Genomic DNA, 12,966 nt, shown 5'->3' on the forward strand with positions numbered 1-12,966 from the left:
CCAGGCGCCCCCTAGAGTGAAGTAGCAGTGATCATTAAGTCCTGTCATTATTAAATTGCTGAGCAGGATTTCAAACCAAAGTCTGACTCCTGAGTTGTCCATTTTACCATGGGTGGGTTGTAGTAACAGACCTAATATCCCCAAATCAAGTGCACACTTGAAGGAGAAGGTAGAGAAGGGAATAGACCTGAGAACCCATGAATTGAAACAAACAGCCTTTGATAGTCGAAAGTTGACAGCATGGATGTGCTTACCTGAACACTGGAAAAAAATATATATTATAGGTGAAACCCTGGAAAGAAAATAAACCATAAATAGCTATTCGAAAGCACTTCCTGAAAATGGGTACATCTCACATACTAAATGCCGAAAGCAGTAACTTCTGTAGAGTAACATGAGGGGCAGGGGGAAAAAAGCCTTTCAGTTTTTATTTGTGCAATTTTGTGTTATTGGAATTTTTATGCCCATATAATTTGATGTCATTTTTAAAACAATAGGGGGAAAGAAATATCATTAACATCCCCAAATATGATGCTGGTGGCAAATTTTCTGTGATATTAATGAAGCCTCAGCTTCGGGGCCCCTTCCCAGAGCCTGTACTTAATTTTGTATTTGTCAATTTGTGTAAGTTTCTGGCACCACGAAATAAGGAATTGCCCCATGAGGACGTGCCTGATAATAGGGAAAGAGCAACGTAACAAAAGATTAAGTTAAAGTATCATGTTTCACGTCACCATCCACAGTGCTATGAGACAAAGGGCTAGCATATCTAGAAGCCAATTTTGAATAATTTGGGATAATAAAGTCATTTAAAAAATAAGGCAATTTTTAAAAATGTAAACAATTCAAAGTGAAATGTAAAAGGCAGCACCTTTCCTGTTCTTTGTTTCCTTTCTCTGTGCCTTTTTAATTCCTCTTTCCTCCAAGTATGTCTGCTTTTTCCTAGAAGGCTGAGGAGATGATGAGGCAATTTCAGCAGGGAGTTTTATGCAGATGCGGTATTTACGACGGCAGTCCTGGGGAGAGCCTGTGATTAATGATCACATATAACCTGGTTCAATATATATATTTTTAAAGTAGTCTCCCTTATTGGCAGCGATGCACTACAAAGGGGAATATCCACAGCAGGATCTCTTAATCCGAGGACACAGACCAATGGGTCAGTTGGGTATTGTTTATAACCTTTAAGATCAATGGTTTTGAAGGTCATGTGTGGCACACATTTATTTAGCCTGCCAGCAGCAAGTCTATTTCCTGGATATGTTAACAAAACTGCTAACGTTCACCATTTTCTCTACCTGGCCTTGGCTGCTATTTCTTTTTCCAAACAACTATCGCAAGACAGATTGGCCATTCCCATTAGATCGAGGAACATTTGGCCACCACATTCCTCTGACTCTCTGGTTTTCCTCTCTAGAAATTAGTCAAGAAGTCACATAATTGGGAGGATAATTATGTGTCCGGAGCAGCAGCAGGGAGAGCCATAGAAGTAAGAAGCTCACCCAAGCGAGGTTATCAGAGAAGTGTGTTAGAATCACATCTTTTCATTTTGCAGCTTGTTTTTTCCAGAATCCTTCCCCTGCAGCATGTGTTGACTGCCTGGAGAGGCCCTAAGCCGGTGATTCTGAGCCCTGGCTGCAGTGAAGAAATACCCTGGGGGAGCTCGTGGACAATACCGTGCCAGAGCCCTCGCGATGGAGACGTCATTCAATTGGTGGAGCCAGAGCATTGGTATTTTTAGAAAGCTTTCTAGAGGATTCCAAGGTGCAGCAAGGTTGAAGTTACTGCTCGCGATGTTGACTGATCACTTCCATTACTCTGCTTTACGTAAGATCTGCAGGGTATTCAGCTCTTGAGGTGCCCTTCTCTCTTCTCCTGCCTTTACTCTGTCCTCCAGGTCCCTTCTCTTATGCTTTCATTCACTCGCGCATTCATTCATTCATCAAAAAAACCACTTACCAGGTATGTAGTAAGTGTCTGACGCTGGGCTAACATGGCGGGCACAAAAAGTAATAATAATGGAAATACAGGCACTGCCTTTGAAGAGTCAGAATTTAGCAGATAGATATAATCGGCCACCAACCATCCATTTGCCTAGGACGAGGGGGTTAGGATCCCGGGATGTGGGACTTTCAAGACTAAAATCAGTAAAGTCCTGGGCAGTAGAGAAGTAACACTTCAAAAAAAAAAAATTATGTATATATGTGCCTGGGTGGCTCAGTCGGTTAAGTGTGTGGCTCTTGATTTCTGCTCAGGTCATGATCTCGGGGTTCCGGATATCAAGCCCTGCACCGGGTTCTGTGCTGACGCGCAGAGCCTACTTGGGATTCTCTCTCCATCTCTCTCTCGCTTCACCTCTCTAAATAAACATAAATATATATATACATGTATACATATATCTGTATAATACATATATATACATGTATATAAATCTTAGAGCCCTAATAGAGGATGAATTCTCATTTTAAACTTCCAGCTCATTTAATGGAGAGAGAGAGCAACTCCCAGGAAAGATAGGGACCCCCCCCCCACACCACCACATACAAAGATCTATCTCAGCTGGAATATAATGGGGTTCATTTATCTATTTTTTATTTTATTTGTTATTAATTAACTTTTTAGTGTTTATTTATTTGTTTGTTTATTTAATGTTTATTTATTTTTGAGAGATAGAGAAAGAGCACAAGTGGGGGAGGGGCAGAGAGAGAGAGGGAGACACAGAATCTGAAGCAGGCTCCATAAGCTCTGAGTTGTCAGCACAGGGCCCCACGAGGGGCTGGAACTCGGGAATGGTGAGATCATGACCTAGGGGGAAGCTGGATGCTTAACCTACTGAGCCACCTAGGCACCCCTATTCATTTTTTTTTAATGTTTATTTATTTTTGAGAGATAGTGACAGAGCACGAGTCCGGGAGTGACAGAGAGAGAGAGAGAGAGAGAGAGAGAGGCAGACACAGAATCCGAAGCAGGCTCCAGGCTCTGAGCTGTCAGCACACAGCCCGACGTGGGGCTCAAACCCACAAACCACAAGATCATGGCCTGAGCAGAAGTCGGATGCTTCACCGACCGAGCCACCCAGGCGCCCTAATGGGGTTCATTCTCTTGGTAACAGGCACGTCAAATGGGCTACTGTGCCTGTGTTGGACAGAGATATAAATTCGGTGAAATAGCTGCTTGTTCACAGTTTTTTTTTTTTTTTTTTGCTACCAGTAATTCCCATGGGGTCAAACTCTGGTAATTTGCGCTGAGCAGGAGAATTGCCCAACCCAGCGTATCATTCTGATAATGGTGAATTACACAACGGCATACCGACATGAAGTAAAAACGAGCGATTGAGGCGTATCTAGTAGAACTTGGGAGAAATTCAGAAAACGTTATTTTTGGCTCAGTGGCAAACACTGGCTGTTTGTAATTCATGACATTTTAAATTAAAACTTGGCCAAGGAACGCACCGGATAATTGGCGACTATTTCAGATTTGGGGTCTATCTCTAGCATGTCTGTTTTCATTCCAGCTGCTGGTTCCTCTCAGAGTACCTGTGCTGGGGCACACAGAGGGAGCTCCAGCCCTGAGAAGCTAAACGATCTTCCGGGAAAGGCAGGTAACGTTACGAAAGAGGTGTTTGTGGTGGTTTGCTAACCATCTCTCATCCTTTGTATGGCTTCCGATGTTTTGACTTCATACGGTGACTTTCTCAGCAGGGAGTCTATTGACCCCCTCGGAACATGGGCCAAACCTGTGTGTTACTTTCAATGGCGGAAAAATGATGCTGGGTGGGTTCCACAGTAGAGGCCTCAAGATGCCTGGTGGCTTCTGCCTCATGTGTCCACCCCTGTGGCTGAGCTGTCAGAAATGCCTGGTCTGAAAATGGATGGGCCTCAAGAACTTGCTGGCTGGGAAACCTAGAATGGCAGGGCTCAGCACCTCTCCAAAGATATGCTAAGGAACGAAGTGAAGGAGGTCGACTCAGAAGTCAGGGTGGTGGGGCACCTGGGTGGCTGAGTCGGTTAAGCATCCCACTCTTGATTTTGGCTCAGGTCATGATCTCAGGGTTCATGAGATTGAGCCCCTGCATCAGGCTCTGCACTGATGGTGTGGAGCCTGCTTGGGATTCTCTCTCTCCCTCTCTCTCTCTCTGTCTCTCTCTCTTTCTCTCTGCCTCTCTCTTTCTCTCTTTTTCTCTCAAAATCAATAAAATTATCTTAAAAAAAAAAAAAGAAATTCAGGGTAGAGGTGGAAATGTTATCCACTCAAAGGAAGACCAGCCTCCTGATTGTCTTATTCTCTCCAGTGGAGAGCTTTCTAGAGTGTGGTGTTGATCATGCTCCTCCCTTGGTTAAGATGTTTTAATCACCAGGGCTTAAGGCCAGAGTATGGGTGGAATCTTATGTAAACATAGCTAAAACAGTAAAAGTATAAATCACTTTTAACAAACTAATGAACAAAAGCTATCCTGTGAGATGTATACCATTATGATGACAAAATATCACCACAACATGTAAAATCATGGTTTTCTATATGAATAAAGTCAGAGAAATAGTAAAACAGCTAACTTATATTGTGGTGCATGTCTGGGTATTCTGACACAGTCTGATTATGTCAGGATGATTAGGAGAATAAAGACACACAAAACATATAGCTTGTTATATATTCTATAATATTCATCTTAGCAAAATCACTAATTACATTTTTTAATCAAGATTTTCACATAATGTAGGTTGTAGTGATAGTAAAGAATTGAAATTTTAAAAGTGCACAAATTTAATTGTGGACATGTTTTTATGCAAGATATATGGTAAAGTAAATGTAAAAAATGAAAAATAAAAGTAATTTTTCATATGTCTTTTCAAAAAAGGCTTTTGTCCAGAGGCACCCCAGTGGCTCAGTCGGTTAAGTGTCTGATTTGGGCTCAGGTCATGATCTTGCCGTCTGTGAGTTCAAGCCCTGCATCAGGCTCTGTGCTGACCGCTCGGAGCCTGGAGCCTACTTCGGATTCTGTGTCTCCCTCTCTCTCTGCCCCTCCCCTGCTTGTACTCTCTCTCGAAAATAAACATTAAAATTTTTTTTTAAAATGGCTTTTGTCCAAAAAGGTCAAAGGTATCTGTGAAATGAAAAGGCAAAGTCCAAATTATAATGAAAGAATATCAAAATAAGACATTTTAAAATAAAGCCTTTACCCTCATGGACCAGGTTTGCCCGCAGGCATTGCAGGAGGAGAGGCCACCAGGAGAAAAAGCGAATCACAGAGTTGAAAGCCCTAATCCTGTTAGACCCTGGAAGGAGGTTCAGACGCCCCAGTTGAGCACAGGTGTGCCCAGGTGAACCCAAGCTCCGATGGACCCGTCAGCTGAATGCTCCCTCTTGAGAAAGTCCCGGGAAGATGAGCAAATCAGCCCCTGGCCAATACACAGAATCCTAAGAAATAATACCTCATTATTAGAAATCTGAGACAGTATTATTTCTATTTCCAAACATGGAAGGAAAACAGACAAGAAAAAAAAAAAAAAGGCTTGCCCAGTGCAATGCTGTCACTTCCTGCAGGAGCTCTGGTTGTGAACAAAGTCTCCATAATCCTTTTCCCTTCCTGCTATTTCTTAGAAAACTGCAGGGAATCTTCAAGAAAATGAGGAAAACTGAAATTAGGTATGGATTATTGCCTTGGCCCATATCTGTCAGGTAAAGTTAATCCTCAGTTTTAGATGCTCTGACACTTGTAGAGCAGCAAAACATTAGGAGCAAAGTTTTTATTGGCACTGAGTTAATGTAGGAATGGATATATGTCAAATGAACTAAATAAGGTGACAAGAAAGAGTGCTTGGCAAAATCTCTTGCACTAACATATGTATTCTTTCATTTTTTATCCGCACGCATATAGACTTGACCGAAAATTAGAACTCATTATATCCAGGGAAACCATGTGCTTCTGGTTCTGTAAAACTTATTATCTGAGGCATCATTAATCAAACATATCAAATTAACAGACACATATTTGTTGAGCTCATACTGTGCATGAAGCTCTGAGTCCAGGGCTGTATCACATTTTCCAGCTGAAAAACCAGTGTGGATGGCCTACTTGCGACTGGCTCAGATTTCTAGAACGATGTGGATACTCCTCTCTGGTAGTAATGGTGGGTGGATGAAGACCTTGGATTAATTGTGCACACTTGAGGGTCTATGAATTATCGGTCATCCATATATCAAATGAAACATTTCTGCCATATATATTTTGCCCAGAAATATATTTATAATATCATCCATCCATTTCTAATAGAAATAAGAAAGGGAAGCTAGTTTTTATAATTTTTTTACACCCTTCAGTTGTTTGAATACTTCTTTATTGTGTACATACATTATTTTTATTGCAAAATACGAATTCACAAAAGGACACGTGCTCATAAGTTAATATATTTAAGACGACATGTGTCTACCTTTTTAATCATTGCTGCGTGGACATTTATTTATATTATTTAACATACTTTCATTTTTGCACGGGTCTGCTCAGGCTGCTCTGCAAAATACCACACACTGGGTGGCTTAGACAACTGAAATTTAGTCTCCCGTAGTTCTGCAGGTAGAAAGTACAAGGTCAAGGTGTAGACAGGTTTGATTTCTCCCGAGGCCTCTCTCTTTGGTTTGCTGATGGTCTCCTTCTCACTGTGTCCTCTAGTGGTCTTTTGGCTGTGTATGGACATCCCTGGTATCTCTTCTTGCGTCCAAATTCCCTCTTACAAGGACGCTAGGCAGACTGGATTAGGCTCTGCCCGGATGGCCTCATTTGACCTTGATTACCTCTGTAGAGGTCCTCTCTCTACAGTCCTATTCTAAAGTACTGAGAGTTCAGCCTTTAACATATGAATTTGGGGAGGGGAGCACAATTCAGCCCCGAACAGTTCTCATTATCCTATTTATAACATCAGAGTAAGTAAGTCCCTTTATAGTATTTGTAAAGGGCATTTTATGAATTCCTCTTTACATTATTTGAACACTTTACCTTGTTGATTAGAATAATAATGAACGTTTAACATTTATTTAATGCTTACTACCTGTCCAGCTGGCACTGATTATTTTATTTGAATTTTCGCATTTAAGCTGCAGATACTGCTATCATTCCCATTGCACTGGCGGGAAGACTGAGATTTGGAGATGTTCGTGGGCTCGCCAAGTTCACGACTAGCACCTGCCTGCACAAGAGCTCTGTAAGCCGGCACTGTAGCCGCTATGGGATTTCTTGGGAGACGGGCAAGTGGATACTTCCCTTACCAGGTTTTAATCTCCTAGATGGCAGCTCCCCATATTCCTCTTTATCTTTCTAGCATTTTAGTTCAGTGCCTGGCAAATACTTGGTACTCAATTCATACTGAGTGATGCTGGGTGGTTTAAATCACTGGTATTTTCTTCTGAAAGATAAGGACACTAACTGCTCCATTTAAGAGTGAAATGACCTGGTAACGTTTGTAGGAAAAACAGAGAAACACATGTTGGGTCTTCTTCTAAAAATACTTGTTAGGGGTGCCTGGGTGGTTCTGTTGGTGAGGCGACCTTGCTTTCTGCTCAGGTCATGGATCTCACAGTTCCTGGGATCAGACCCCATGGGGCTCTGTGCTGTCAGCAGGGAGCCTACCGGGATTCTGTCTCTCTTCCTCTCTCTGCCCCTCGCCTGCTCGCGCTTACTTGCTCTCTCCCCCGAAATATTAAAAGAACAAAAAAAAAACTTATTAGAGTTCTCTGAAAAGAACACCCCAACTCAGAGCTTCCCCCACCCCTGGCAATCAGATATTTATTTAATAACTCAGAGCCAGTTTGATATTAAGGGAACTTAGTGTTATTTTCAGAATAGCCACAACAGTATTTTAAAATTTATAATGAAGGGGAACCTGGGTGGCTCAGTCAGTTGAGCCACCGACTCTTGATCTCTGCTAAGGTTGTGATCTTGCAATTTTGTGAGTTCAAGCCCCGTGTCAGGCTGTATGCTGATGGCAGAGAGCCTGCTTGGGATTCTGTCTCTCCTTCTCTCTCCCTCCCGCATTTGTGCTCTCACTCTTGCTCTCTCTCTCTCTCTCTCAAAATAAATAAATAAACTTTAAAAGTTATTAAAATTGGGGCACCTGGGTGGCTCAGTTGGTCGAGCGTCTGTCTCAGCTCAGGTCACGATCTCACAGTCATGCGTTCAAGCCCAGCCTCAGGCTTGGTGCTGCATGTGGAGCCTGCTTGAGACGATCTCTCCCTCTTTCTCTTTTTCTCTCTCTGTCTCTCTCCCTCTGCCGCTGTCCCCCACTTGCACACACACACACACTCTCTCTCTTTTTAAGAAAAAAAAAAGAATAAAAAATATTAAAATCTATAATAAAAAAACCTACCTCTGCAGGCAAGCAATTAACATGATGTGTGTCTGCAAACTTGAAGATCACGAATGCACCTGGGCTTTGCCGGTTGTGTCCCTGCACCACCTCCCCATGTGCTTTCACGTTTTGGACGGTTTCGGCTTCAGCTCTGAACGGAGGGCCCTGGGGTCTCAGGGAGCTTTCTGTTAGAATCCGACTCATTGTTGTTCCTCCTTCAACCGTCTGGATACGCCTGTGAGGAAATGGGAAGCAGCAGTGCTTTATCAAAGCACAGAATGATGAAATCCTAAGCCCTTCAAAGGATTCCTAGTTTTTCCACTTAGAAATCAAATGGGATCGTGTTACTCTTTGCCCCTTTTATTGTAGCCAATTCTGTGTTGACTTAATAGGCCTTCTTTGACTTTTCATCTTGTAAAAATAGGATAGAGGCTGTTTACTGGTAATTTCTTAAACGCAGAGGTGTTTCACCTTGGTCTAAATAGGTGTTGTCAATGGATGCACCTGCTCAAAAGACACATATTTGCATATTTTTATACATACACGTAAAACCCACTAGTTCTGCCACTTAATACATGTTTTAAAGAAATAATTTTATCTTTTTTTTTTTTTTACCATTTAATTTGCTTATCTGGAGGCAGTAAGTCTGAATGATTTCAGAGGTAACCTGGAGAAATAAATTGCAGTTTGGAAAGAAGCTTAAGTGTCTGCTGAAGGATTTTATAATTGATATTATTTTTGTTTCCACCAACAGACTATGGAAAGTAATAGAAAAAATCATAAGTGAACAAGGTCCACGCCTCGTGCTCAACGGTTCAAGTGTAATTCTGTTTCAATATACATGCCTTAAGTTCAATTCTGGATGTGATTGGACCCACAAAAGGCAGGGACTCCACGAACTCATTACAATCAAATGGGACTTGAATTCTCTTGTCTAATGTCATAATAAGCAATTATGAGCATCTTCTCAGGCATTCAAATAGGGTAATAGTGAAACCCTAGAGAGACATTATATGCTGGCAGACTCTGGCTGATGTGATGTGCATATGCTCGATGGACCCCTAAAGGCACGATGGGTAGCTAGATGCCAGGGCAAATTGCCCTCGGTATTTAGGGTAGACACTACCTTCAATTACGACTTGTGTTTTATAAGCTGAGCCGTTATAATAATATGTGTGTTCATTCTCGAGAATTCTCTGTGGCAACAGAACAAACAGCCTTTCTCATCCATTTCCCATTTTCATGAGAGAACAGCAAATGAAACTTGTCTTTTAACTTCACATTTCTCTGATGGCGGAGTCTGGGAAGATACAAGTTGCGGCTCTATGCTGCCATTTCATTAAGTTAAATGTGCTTTTGTCCACTCTGGGAAAGGTAGCAGATTTTGCATTACCAGGGGGACTATTTGAAGAGATAATTAGATAAGTAAATACTCGCCAACCTGCGCCAAGATGTTGAGTAGAGCCTGTTACTTATTGGAAATTTCCCCTGCAAACAAATTTTACTGAATTGTCGTCTTCTTTTCAGCTGAGTCCTTGGAGCAACATGAGATGATCTCTCTCTTTTTCCACTAGTTAGAAAAGGAGGTTCAACCAGATGACTTCTAAGGGAGATTCCTGCTCAAAATGTATGAGTCAACGAAATAGTGATAAGATGGCATTAATACATACTGTAGAATTATCTAAATTGGATATCTGTAGAAGAATGTACTTTCCATAAGGACCCAGGCTACATGATACGAGTAAAATAGAAATTTGGGCCAAATTTAATAGTTGTAAAACAAGTCTCAGTATTAGAAGAAAAAATTAATGTAAAGAAAAGCATAAAGAAATGGGAATGGTTTGCAGAAATTATTGATATTATTTTCACGTATCCCTAATTGGCACCTTACCTGCTTCCAAAAATAAGGTATATAGTACACATTGAAAATGAAACCACTGTAGGGGCGCCTGGGTGGCTCAGCGGTTGAGCGTCTGACCGGCTCAGGTCACGATCTCACGGTTCGTGGGTTTGAGCCCCGCGTCGGAACCTGGAGCCTGCTTCAGATTCTGTGTCCCCCTCTCTCTCCGCCCCACCCCTGCTTGTGCTCTGTCTCTCTCTGTCTTTCAAAAATGAATAAACATAAAAAAAATTTAGAATATTAAACCACTGCAGACACTCTAAATGTATAGACTGAGCTGTAAACTTCTTATTTAAAGATGTTACATCTATTCACTTTCCCTTCAGCAAAATCAATGTAGTTATTTTGTTTGTCTTAACCAGATCAGCCTGCTGCATGGTTGGTCTGATCTGTGATGGCAGCGTTAGTCACTGAAACAGAAGCCTGGTGTGGACATCCATGCAACAAGCGTCAGACTGTCCTCCGAACCAAACCTCAGCTGCATCCCAAGTAGTATCTTCGATGCAGGCAAATCATTAAGGGATTCCATTTTGGCTCTTTTTAACCATCAAAGTGAGTTATTTCAAGACTGTCTTACTTTGAAATGGCTGTTTGTGATTTTGCAAATTAACAAACGCCATGCTTCCTTCCAGGTAGCGTAAGTTGTCGATAAAGGGGCTAGCACCCACTTTTAACAGGGTGACATTCTTCTGTTTATGGAAATCAGATGTAGGAATTTCCATAGCGTGTTGACAGAAAGATGAATAAAAATGTATAGGTAGCCCCGAACCCATTACAATTACCCAATGAAATTATTTTTGAACTGAAGACAAATTGGTTGGCTTTACTTCCAAATTGGCACATAATTCGCAGTAATATTTATTTACACAGTTAGGCTTAAGGATTGGGTGGAGGGATTAAAAACAAACGAATCAACAACAAACAATCAAATAATGACAGGAGATTTGACATAGTTGAACAGTTGCCTGCAGTTCAAAAGGCCGGCTCTACTTATCGGTTTTCGTAATTCTGATTCTCTCCGTAATGACTCCTGCTCTCTGTTTCTATCTGATATCGAGCGCTGGTAACGCCAAGAAAGAAGCACAAAACAATGCTCCCGAGCGCGAGAAAGACATTTTTTTCATGCTTTTAGCAATGTGACCTTAGGTATTGATTTATAGCCCGCCGCAGCACCCCAGAGCAAGAGGGAACGTTGGTAATTAAGTCAGTATCTGCACTTTCTAAAATAGTGCTGACGTGCAACAAAGAGAGACCCTTTATTTTTCCTCTCTGTCTCCCAGTGAACGCAGATGCAGGCACTGACCTCTGACCTTTCGCGAAACTCTCTAGCTGCAGCTGGTATTTTTCTTTCTCTGGGCCTTTAGCTGCTGGTAGACCGGTGAGATTCATTAACTTGTGTGTGTGCAATTTTCTTTTAAGCAAACATGAAACAATTTATACGCCAAGACTTCCTTATGAAATATATCTTTACGGAGCTCAGAATGAAAGTAAACGCTTTCATTGTGGCGCCGATCAGGGATTTGCCAGATAAGTACCTAGGCCGATTGACTAAGATAAGAAGACACAGAAAAAAATTTTTTGAAGAATTTTATATTGAACATAGAACTTTCCATTGTAAAACTCCCAAGATTGCAGAGCGAATTGAGTCAGAAATCTCACCCTTTTTTTTTTTTTTTATATTCCATTAGAGCCATTACTGAAATAGGGCCACAAAAGGTAATAGCAATAAAATCAAATACCTTGAGGTGTGTATGCAAATTATATGCTAATATATGATAATCTGAGTACCATGTTCAGTGGCCATAAAAAATACTAAATGCAGCTAATTAAAGGTAGGTAAGTTGCTGGGTTTTATACTTCACAGCAATATGAGAAAGGTAGTATATTACGATAATGATAGAATTGCTGGCCTTGGGGAATGCATCCAACATTTTAACGGGATTTCTTATTCTGGCATATTTGTCCATTTTGTTGAATGTAATCACTTTTTCTCTTTTCTACCCCAGGTTGTAGATCCATGAAGTGAGTGCAAAACTAAATAACAAATTAAATCTTTAGCCAGAAGGAAAGCAAACACTCTTCTCCCTAGAAACTTGGGAAGTGTCATGCCCACTTAGCAAGCCTTTTACAATGAGTGCCCCCCACTGGGGTAGTGGGGTTCAGCAGTCAGCCACATTGAAAATTTGGGTAACTGGAGCCAAGAATTCTCAACATAGCCAGGAAATGCAAAGACCTACTTCTCCCAGAAATGTAAGCTCAAAATAGAGTATTCTTTCGTATAGTGAACTCACATCATGGGATATGTATCTCCTTTTTTAATCCTAAGAAATTCAAAGAAAATGAAAAACAAAAACTACAAAGAGATTTATAACAGAGCATAAAGTTGGTGTGAGATCTACCTGCCTAAAAAAATGCCTGGTGTTCCATAGTCTAACTAAAATAAAAAGTTACATATGTATATTTAATGTTGATAGTAAGTTAATTTCTAAAAAGCTTTTTTTTTCTCTATCATACAAATTTATATACTATACTGGCCTTTATATACTATACGAGGCTGAAAATTGCCAACCTAAGTCGGCAAAAAATTCACCTGGAACCAATTTATCAACTTGTGAAGTTTATGTGGTTGATGTTTTTCTGCGCGGCTGGGTGGAGATTTAAGTGTTCTTCAGTAAGATGGATTGATAGTTTACGAATTCGTCATATGTCATGTATCAGTATTTCAAA

General features: G+C 41.0%; 1 long non-coding RNA gene across 1 annotated transcript in view; it reads left to right on the top strand.

Moving 5' to 3' along the window:
- The window catches only part of LOC128315709 (uncharacterized), a 372,477-nt gene extending 359,804 nt beyond the window's left edge, over positions 1-12,673 (top strand). Inside the window, exons 20-21 of the long non-coding RNA XR_008298770.1 lie at positions 3,515-10,791; positions 12,246-12,673. This is a non-coding gene — a long non-coding RNA (uncharacterized LOC128315709). The remainder of the gene's footprint in view (positions 1-3,514; positions 10,792-12,245) is intronic.
- The last annotated feature ends 293 nt before the right edge of the window (positions 12,674-12,966 follow it).

Source organism: Acinonyx jubatus, chromosome B2, assembly GCF_027475565.1.
Source record: "Acinonyx jubatus isolate Ajub_Pintada_27869175 chromosome B2, VMU_Ajub_asm_v1.0, whole genome shotgun sequence".
Taxonomy (NCBI): domain Eukaryota; kingdom Metazoa; phylum Chordata; class Mammalia; order Carnivora; family Felidae; genus Acinonyx; species Acinonyx jubatus.